Source organism: Dendronephthya gigantea, unplaced genomic scaffold (assembly GCF_004324835.1).
Source record: "Dendronephthya gigantea isolate DGI-Jeju-01 unplaced genomic scaffold, DenGig_1.0 000121F, whole genome shotgun sequence".
Classification (NCBI taxonomy): Eukaryota; Metazoa; Cnidaria; class Anthozoa; order Malacalcyonacea; family Nephtheidae; genus Dendronephthya; species Dendronephthya gigantea.
Genome location: NW_021163131.1, coordinates 155,178 through 165,482, shown reverse-complemented (window position 1 = coordinate 165,482; position 10,305 = coordinate 155,178). Strand labels below are relative to the sequence as shown.

Sequence of the window (10,305 nt, the reverse complement as noted above, 5' to 3'; positions counted from 1 at the left end):
CTATAGCGTTCCAGTTTTATTTCATTCAATTCAGTGGTTGCGAATTGTTGACCATGGACCGGTTGTTCGAAAGGAGGATAGCGCTATCCATAGAATAGTGGTTTTTTCAATCGCTTTAACATTGCTCTTTGTTTGGCATAAACTAGATTAAACCTTAAAATTCTAAAGTTGAGGGGTCTCTTTCATAACTATCGGTTCCAATTCTGTAATTTCATTGCTTTTCAGGCATGTTTAAAACGGTTGAAAAATCACTATCCGGTGGATAGCGCTATCCGCCTTTCGTATAACTGGCCCCATATCAATAAGGCAGAAAGTCGTTGATGTTCCATTTAAGCTTCCAAATTGCTTCCGGTCGATTCTATGTTTGATATTATCTAAAATCTATCTAACGACGAAATCTTCACATTCTGAAACTAGGGAGCTTATAGTGATTAAAAATGACGCGGCTTTTACCCGCTTTTTTAAAACGCGTGAGTGAAACGCTTGCGCCCTCTCGGCAAGTGCCTAACTGAATAGCTTGCAAGTTCAAAATGGTTCGGATTTCTTGGTAAACGTCTGCTTAAACATTTTGAATAATTGGAGCTTTACAATATCTTCATTTATATAGCAAATTTACTAAAAAAGTGGGAAAACTAATGGAAAACCAACAAACGTGTTTACAAACGGAAAATCCGAAAATTTGCATAATATAATTATCACCGTAGTGGCAAAAATTTGACAAAAAAATCGGAGAAACTTCGCTCCAAAAAGGCCGAATATATGACTTCTAGGGACAATTTTACACCAGAAATCGATTTCCGGGCTTTTTTTACCCCAACGGGTAGGCAACGTTAAGTTTTTGACACCTCTAACCTCACGCGACAACCGCATGTGTGTGCGCTGGGCAATAAACAATAACAAATCAGAAAAATCAATATTTTTCGAGTTAATTTTCGAGCATATATATATATATATAAATAAAAAGCATTTGTTATATATATATATATATATATATATATATATATATATATATATATATATATATATACACGGTGTATCAAAAAAAATGTCCCAAATGTAAAAATTCCGTTTTTCAGGATATTTTGCAGAATTTGGCAAATTTTTGTGTCCCCAGAGATAGTTAAGACTTATCTGGTACACCTAGGCTAAGTTTGGTTTTTCAGTAACAAAATTATGTTACCGGGGGGGTGGTTCCTTTCCACTGATATTGAGAGGGCTTGCGCGCGAAAATGTGAAGCTGAAATTGAGATATTATTTAGCTGTCTAAAAGTAGGAAAGCTTTTTAATAAACTGTCAAAGTTTCAGGAAAAATAATGCATACTGGGAGCAACGCGCGACCCCTAAAGGTGACAAATATTTCATTGCGCGCAGTGGATTAAATGCATCGTTGATTTTAGCGTGACCGATCTCATACAAGGTGGGCAAATGAATAAATTAAAGCGAGAAACTGAACACAAAAACAAAGCGATTTATTCGTGACGTTAATCCTCAGCATGTCCACCATTTCATTCTAAGCAAACTGCGGCTTGTCTGAGCATACTAAACACTGAACAGCGAGCCATCTGTCTGTCCATTCGCCTAGATCTGCCGGTGGTAGCGTAGGCGATTTGCAAGAAAGAATTTCGAACGAAATGGATAATTTGAGGCAGGACAGACAAATGTGGTTCGCCGTTCAGTGTTTACCATGCTCAGACAAGCCGCAGTTTGCTTAGAAAGAAATGGTAGAAATGTTGAGGATTAACATCAAGAATAAAAATCTTGTTATTAAATCGCTTCGTCTTCTTGTTCAGTTTCTCGCTTTAATTTATTCATTTGCACAGCCTTGCATGAGATCGGTCATATATCGGATATATATTGTTACGTTCGCCGGTGAGAACGAACAAAAAATGAGAACAGTGTTGAGCATTTTAAAACATTTAGTGAATTATAGTGAGCAATAAGCAGCTTAAACTTTACAAAGCACATTAACAATATCCTATTTCTTAACATTAACTTATCTGGTAAGAGTAACAGTGAATAGCTCCATAGTTGAAAATCCATCATACATCCATCTATGTTATATTGTTCATTTGGTCAGCCGTCAGCTTAAATTAGCATCGTCAGTTATGGCATCTTGTAATGGCTGTAATCGCTTTTCTTATATCCATTTGCGCTCGGACTTATATACGCTTCCTAAGAGAAACTGCAAAACAACAAGTAATTTCCCCTACGCAATTCAGAGCGTTGTAGCGCATGCTACCATCACTTTGTGGTTGACCCCAAGTTACGCACTTGCGGTTAGGCGTGGACATAGCTATTGCCTGCTCATGCTTATACCTATTTTGCTTACTCATGCATGTAAGTCTAACTAAAGAGAATACTATATGGTTAACTAACTAAAGGGTTTATATATTTATACTAGCTAAGTATATGACGCTATATTATTATACGATCTAATTACATGATATTATGTATCATGTAACATAATATATACATAGAGTATATATGGCCCTTCGCATAGTAAAATAGAGATAGCTATACAGGGTGTATCAAGAATCCAACACGTTATTGTACGTGAAGTGCTCAGCTTATTAACGAATTTTTTTCACATTCGGAAAGATCAGGCTTTTAACTATCGAATGACATGCTTTTAATATCAAGTGGTGAAAAAATGGGCACATAAAAGGCTCAGGAAAATGTTAGGTACAATCGCGTATTTTCACCTTTGAGCCTAATTAATTCAAATTAACAAGGGCCTCTTGGGCCTGTTAGTGTAATTATGATTATACGAGCAAACGATGGGAGAAATATATGGGAAAACAAATGGTAAAGCTTGTCTTACCGTGCTCTAACTCACATTTCAACGTTTCCGGAACCGGAAATGAAGAGAAAAGAAAAAGAAAACAAGCCCGGGTCACATGACTCGGCCTATAAGTACGTGCCCCCCCGGCGCCTCATCGGCTATTTTTAACACGTCTGAAAAAAAGGGAGAAATATAAGGGATGGGATACCGCTAGACGGTACGGGATGGGCCCATATATTTCTCCCTTCGTTTGCTCGTATAATCATAATTACACTAACAGGCCCAAGAGGCCCTTGTGTAATTTGAATTATACTTCACAAACTCCGGTCGAAATATATGGGAAAACAAATGGTAGATTTCAACGTGGAAGGGCAAAACCAATCTGCTAGCAAAAAACAATAACAAGAAAACGCAGTTTTATTGAACGATATGGAAAAATAACAAACAAAATGCAATAAATAAATGCTATTCAACATTAATTTTGTTTAGATTCGAACATGTAACTGAAAAAAGAAAAGTTATGATTTGAGTATTGTTTTTGCATAACTGTCATCAATCGTTGGTTTGAAATAGAATCGTTGGAAAGTTGAAGGGGATGTCCAATCGCCCATTTTGAGAATATCATTTAGTGGTAGTTGTTTTTTAGCCGCGGTTGAAGTTGACGCTAATCTGGTGGAATGAGCTTTGAATATCGTTGAATCGATGCCAGAAGCTGTTATTACATCACACAACCACCTGGCGATTGTGCTTTTGGAAACCGGTCGATGCGGACGTAGTGGCGAAAGAAACAGTTTCTTCCGGTCAGGTAGTGTACGGAAATCATTTGTAGCAATCATGTAAGACTGCAGACATTTTAAAGGACACAGCGTGTTGTCCTCCGGAAAGCATGGAAAAGCTATCGTGGTGAGAGTTCTTGGATCCCCTGTCTTTCGCGATTTAGTAAGTGTAAAAACGAAACCATCGGGTTGAATTTTTAGAAATTGGACATCGAGATCCGATAGAACAGAGGACCTCTCTGGTGATATTAAGGCTAGTAACATCAGAAGCTTCTTAGTTAAAAGTTTTAAGCATAACTTATCATTATCACCCAGTGAAGACAAATACGAGGTTACCCTGGACACATCCCATGTTGAAGAATATCTTGGTTTGCACGGTCGTTCATTAGAAATGCCTTTCATTAGTCGCATAACGAGAGGATGTTGCCCAACCGGCTTGCCATCTATCCATGGGTGTACGGATGATATGGCAGAACGAAGGACGTTTATGGTACGGTATTGGAGATTGTTATCGAATTGATCGCTTAGGAAACTTAATATATCTCTGATATTTGCTGAAATCGGATCGATTTGCCTTGTAGCACACCAGCTAATCCATTTGTTCCATGCGGAGTCGTAGGCCTTATTTGTCGACTGTCGTGTAGCAGAGGACAATAATCGGGTAACTCTTCCCGAAAAACCTTCTGCTGAGCAGCGTTGTTGGAGATGAGCCAAACGGCTAGCTGGAGTCTTGGATACATTGGGTGGATTGCCCTAGGTTGGACGGATCCTCCAGGAGTGTTTGGGAGGATGGAAGACACACTGGCAGGCGTATTGCCAGTTGTAATAACAGGGGCCACCAATGTTGTGCTTGCCAAATGGGGCGACCAGGAGGAGAGTTGCATTGTCGTCCCTGACTTTCATTAGGGTTCGAGGGATCAGATTGAACGGGGGGAAAGCATAACCCCTCGTGGAGCCCCAATCCAGTGTGAATGCGTCCGTTGCATAAGCGTTGGGGTCCGGGCGCCAACTTACGTAGCGTGGTAATTGATTCGTTAGTCTGGTTGCAAACAGATCGATATCTCTGCTTCGCAGGAAAGGTTTTATTATCCCTGACTGTATTTTCCAATCGCTCGAGTCGACGAACACTCTCGACTCTTTGTCCGCTTGGACGTTCTCGGCCCCCGGGAGATATTCCGCCTTCAGGAAAATATTGTGTTGTAGACACCAATTCCATAGTTCTAATGTCAGAGACAGCAACTCTGGGGAGCGGGTTCCGCCCTGGTTGTTTATGTACGAGACAGCTGTCGTGTTGTCTACGCGGAGTTTTACTGCTATGTTCGCCTGATGTTTCAGGAATGATCGTATTGCAAGAAAGGCTGCCTTCAGTTCCAGAACATTTATGTGGAGGAGTCTCTCCTCGTGCGACCAACGTCCGTTGGTTGAAGAATTCCCGCACGTTGCACCCCAGCCCATCTTGGAGGCGTCCGTTGTTATAGTCATTTCGGATGCAGGGGGACGAATCGGACTTCCGTTGACTCGATGGATATTCTGAATCCACCACTGCAGTTCGCCCAGGGCTGATCTTCTCAGATACACCAAACCCTGGTAACCCCCATTGTTTAACGTTACCCGCTCGATCAGGCACGACTGAAGGTGCCGGAAATGGAGAGGAGCAAGCCAAACCGCTGGCCGGCAAGACTCTAGGAAACCCAACAGTTGAGATAGCGTGTGTAATGATGTTGGATTCTCCCTCAGCAAGGATTTGCACAGGAGGGAGGTTTTCACTATTTTCTCTGGAGGTAAAGAGAACTTCATGGTGACTGAGTTGATTATAAATCCTAGAAACTCCAGGATCTGAGTTGGGACAAGAATCGACTTCTCGTAGTTGATTATAAACCCCAGATCGCGAAACAAATTTAGCACAACCTGTGTGTGTTGCTGTAAAATCACCGGGGATGACGCTACTAGAAGAATATCGTCCAAGTAGATCAGAAGTCTGATGTTGCGTGTGCGGAGGAAAGCTACAACTGGTTTGAGCAGTTTGGTGAACACACGTGGTGCCGTATTTAGACCGAATGGTAGGGCTTTGAACTGATAAACTTGGCCGTGGTAAATGAACCTCAGATATTTCTGTGAGTCGGGGTGAACGCTGATGGTTAGGTATGCATCTTTGAGGTCTAACTTGACCATAACATCTCTTGGGTTGATAATTTGTTTTGCACATAGCAAGTTTTCCATCTGAAAATGTTCGTTCTTTACGAATTTGTTCAACTGACTGAGGTCTTTGACGGGTCGAAATGAGCCTCCCTTTTTTGGGACAAGGAACATCCGACTGTAGAAACCCTTTCGGGAAAAATTTACGGGGATGATAGCCCCTTTGATTAGCAAATTTGTTATTTCCTCGTCCATTGCGTCCTCTGTGCACTTTGTTGGAGGAATAACTTTTTGATGCGGTTCCGACAGGAACTCCAGTTGATAACCCCGAACTGTGTTTAGAACCTGTTGGTCCTGAGTGATACTTTGCCACTGGTGAAGGAAAAGGGGCAGCCGAGCTGTTCGCTGAGACATTAGCGGGGCCAGTTGCGATTGTACTGGGCCCGCCTGCCACGAAAATTCTGGGGCTTAACATTAGCCGAAAAAGAGCCTCGCTGAGGCCTCGTTGACCTGTGTTGGGTAGGCTCCGGAAAATTATATTTGTTTGCTGGGCGGGCTAGTGCCGCAGAACCACCACCTGTAGGGTGTGGTTTTACATTGTATGGATGCTTTTGCAAGTTTTTAGTAAGGCTCCGCGATAACTCGGAATGCTTAGCTGCTAGGGAGGGCAAATCGTCCCCAAATAACATTTTCCCAGCATTGGGAAATTCACGATCAGCTAGTTGTGCCTTATCAGGATTAATCGCACCCAAAATCTTCTTCCGACGATTTGTTGTCACAATATGATTGGCAGAGCCCAACAAGCACAGCGATTGCTGTAGAGTGTTCAATAATTCCTCGTTAGAAATCGTGGCCTGATGTTCAAGGCGGTCATGTAGGCAACAAAGAGGGCCTGCTGAGTTTAGTAGTGCACGTTGAATAAGCGCCAAATCTTTGTCGCGTTGTTCGACGAATTTTTTGCGATTAGCGGGAATGTAATTTAAAATCTGTTTGTCCAGTAAAGGAGCATTACAAGCGTCGATCTCAGGGAGAGAATTGTCTCCGATAATTTCGTTAACTTGGTCTAATGTTAGGCGTCTGCGCAAGTTTTTCTCAAGAAATTTGCCAAAGTGGTCTGAGGGAGACCATCGTCGTCGAGCGGAGCTCTCAGGGTCAAAAAACTCGCAAGAAGCTTCTTCTGCCGAAACGACAGTGTTCGGGTTAAATTTATCGTTTATATTTGTCGGCTCAGCGCCGTCTAAAGGTGGCATAGAGCCAACTAAAGGTGCCTCAAAGGCCGAGTTGTTGTCGAATTCCTTCGGCGAGTCCGATGGGTGAATTGACAATTGATCATCGTCGAATTCGCCAAGACCTGCTGAGGTTGTGCTAGCATTGTCGCTCAATTTCGACTCAATGGCCGATACACGAGTGGTCCAAGCCACAAATTGTTGCTTCATATCGTTGACACTCTCGAGGATTTTGGTCAAAGTTTCCTCGTTAACACGAGCTTCGGTGTTATTTTCCCGCCTTCGTTTGTGGCGATGAGCTCGATTTTCCGAGTCTTTTGGCGAAGATTTTTCGCTGGGAGAGGACATATGATCACTACGATGACGTTTCCGAGTTGAATTATCAGACATCCTAGAAAACTAAGGCTTGAAGGCAAGATAAAAACGTGAAATAAACGTAAAGACTTACCGTAAAAATGCAGAGTGTTACACGTGAGTGAGCACAGAAGAAAAAGCCGATGAGGCGCCGGGGGGGCACGTACTTATAGGCCGAGTCATGTGACCCGGGCTGGTTTTCTTTTTCTTTTCTCTTCATTTCCGGTTCCGGAAACGTTGAAATGTGAGTTAGAGCACGGTAAGACAAGCTTTACCATTTGTTTTCCCATATATTTCGACCGGAGTTTGTGAAGTATAATTAACGCAGTGCATATAAAAAAAAAAAAAACCAATTAATCACGAACATGTCACAGCTTGCACGGGTTTTACAACATTCTTGTAGATTTCATAAAGGTGAACTGACACGAATTTTTTTTTCTCATAATATTATAGCTAGACCTTGTTATAATATGAAAACACTTTGTTCGAAGGGGTTTTGGTTTCCCTTGACCTTTTTTAGAGCAAAAACCTATCATAAAATTTCGATTTTTATGGGAAAATTTGGCCCGGGGCATGGGGACGAGCCTTTCGGCCACGTGCGATATGTGACGTAAATTTGTTTGCATGTTCATGTAAATAATAGACTAAGTATTGTGTCAAACCTGAAATAAAAAAGGCAAAATGTCAAGTTGTTCTAATGACAACGACTCTTCAAGTTCAAAAGAATCTTCTAGCGACTCAGAAGAGCTATGTGGTGTGGTTTATGGACAGTATGAACCTTGTGCTCATGAACCACTGGCTACTAGTCAGTCAAACAAACAAAAGCGCACAAGCTCCAGCAATGACGAAGTTGATTTGGATGGTCTTTCCCCTCGTGTTCTTGCTGAACGATACGAGACCAAAGTCGATGTTAAAGATTGGTGTAGTTGTGGTTAATGTAAAGTAGAAGATCTTGTTGGATCTCTCGAGTACAGGTGTTGCCAGGAAGTCGTAGATACGACGGGGAAAATGGCGTTTGACGGCTCGATAGAGCATATCAAGTGTATTACCCAACACGAAGACTTTTTAGCAATCACAAATAAGGCTGTGTTAACTCTAGCTGGGCAGTCATTAGTTCGTATGGATGGAAGTCACTATCGTAAGAAGAAAAATGTACCCGAAGACGAGTAAGTCAGCGCATATAAATTAAATTACTTTTAGCAGTACATTCTTAACTGTATTATATAAACTGTTGCTGTTTTTGTCAACTTATACATGTATGTGCTTTTGTTAACATTCATGTGTTTTTGTCAACTTCTAGATATTTGAGGTCTGTGGCGTATCGTTGGCTAATAAGATGGCTTTGTGGATACATGGGTTGGAGCAACACAAGACCTTTGCCTGCTTGCATCTATGGTTATCTTCGAACAAAATATCCAAGAGGGCAGAGACATGAAAACAAGGGATATCTACCAGCACAATGCAGGCAGGGAACTGTGTAATTTAATGCATTGAATACAACTGTCATCCTGAATATTGAATACAACATGTCAGCTCTCATCGGGCTTTGAACAACCAGCCCCTGGTGTTATATAGAACATATTTTAATTTGGACAACGATTTCGTGGATGACCTAGCATAGGCTTTTTGCATTTTTTACAATGAGGCAATCTTTTCTTTTTGGCAGTAGTACTGGTAGCACTAGAAGTTTGAGTAATATTCTTAGATCTTTCATTCTCTGCAATGATTAATTGGTCTTGAACTTCTAATGCAGGAAACAGTGGGGTTTTCACACTTTGGGTGGTCGCAAGTTGCTGAATTGCATTTTCTCGAGACAACCTGTTTGAAAACTGTGAAGTTAGTGACTTTGGGGCTTTAGATTGTTCCTTCTGATAAATCTTTTCCATATCTTTTAATGGACTTGTGAACAAGATCTCCTTTATATTATCGCTGTATCCTGGAAAAAATAAAATTCTATTTTCCTAATCACTTTCCCACATTAATTTAAGCGGCATACACTATTATGCATTTACTATAAATAGAAAACATGACACCTACTGTAAGTTGGCTCAACTTTCACATCTCTAACTACTGCCTCACCAGCCTTAAACTTTGGCCACCAAACACGTGTAACGACTTCACCATTCTTCTTCCTTTTGACTTCCCGATGCACATTTTCATTGAAGTGAAGTGACGCTAGAATTTGCCTAGTTGTCAAATGTAAAAGCTCAGTGTATTCACTACACAGTAAGTACGTAAGTGTTGTTGGATCATAACACCCACTAAGAAAATAATCTTTTGAATTAATGGAGATCAGCATGGGCTTACAATTCAGATGGAAAAAAAGTATGCCGGACTGACATGGAAATTGCCTGACACAGTGGTAATTAGTACTATGCACCTATCCATCGATTATATAAAAAAACAAATTGCTATACTTTAGCTCCTTTTGAGCCACCAATTTTTTTCTCAAAATTTAATGGGAGAGGGGAGGGGCATATCTATGATGTATTTCCAAAACACCCTATGGGACAAGTAAAACAATGTTGAATGTTGCATACCTGCATTTTGTCCCCATCCATGAAAAACAGAGCATTTTGGGGTGCCAAAAGTTCAGCACAGCATGGTATGACTCAAGTGCACTTGTCTGAGTGTCGGGTGACATTTTCTTGATATCATTTACTAGGCGTGTGTTGTTCACAATGGCACTTAATTTGTCATAAGCATCTGTGCCTAGTATAAAAAATACTCAAGGTAAATGCTGTGCCCTACAAATCAAATCAAATTACTGTAATCAACCAATATGGTCTCCTCAAAATTGTTTATTTCATAAGGGACAATTTACATTGTATTCACTTGATGGATAATGGATGAGACACTTTTAGCCCTAATTATATCATTATCCAATACTGATTCACCAGGCAGCAGTAAGGAGGAAATGGTTGTCACTGATCAACCTGAGAGCCATATGATTACAACATATGTACTTTTAATGAATACTTATGATGAATAAAGGGGTTTGGAAACTTACCAGGCAAAATCCAGTCTCTTG

The 10,305-nt window shown here is 40.9% G+C and overlaps 1 pseudogene; it reads left to right on the top strand.

The window, feature by feature from the left end:
- The first annotated feature begins 7,955 nt into the window (after positions 1 to 7,955).
- LOC114535586 lies at positions 7,956 to 8,755 on the top strand (annotated as a pseudogene).
- Positions 8,756 to 10,305: the final 1,550 nt, after the last annotated feature.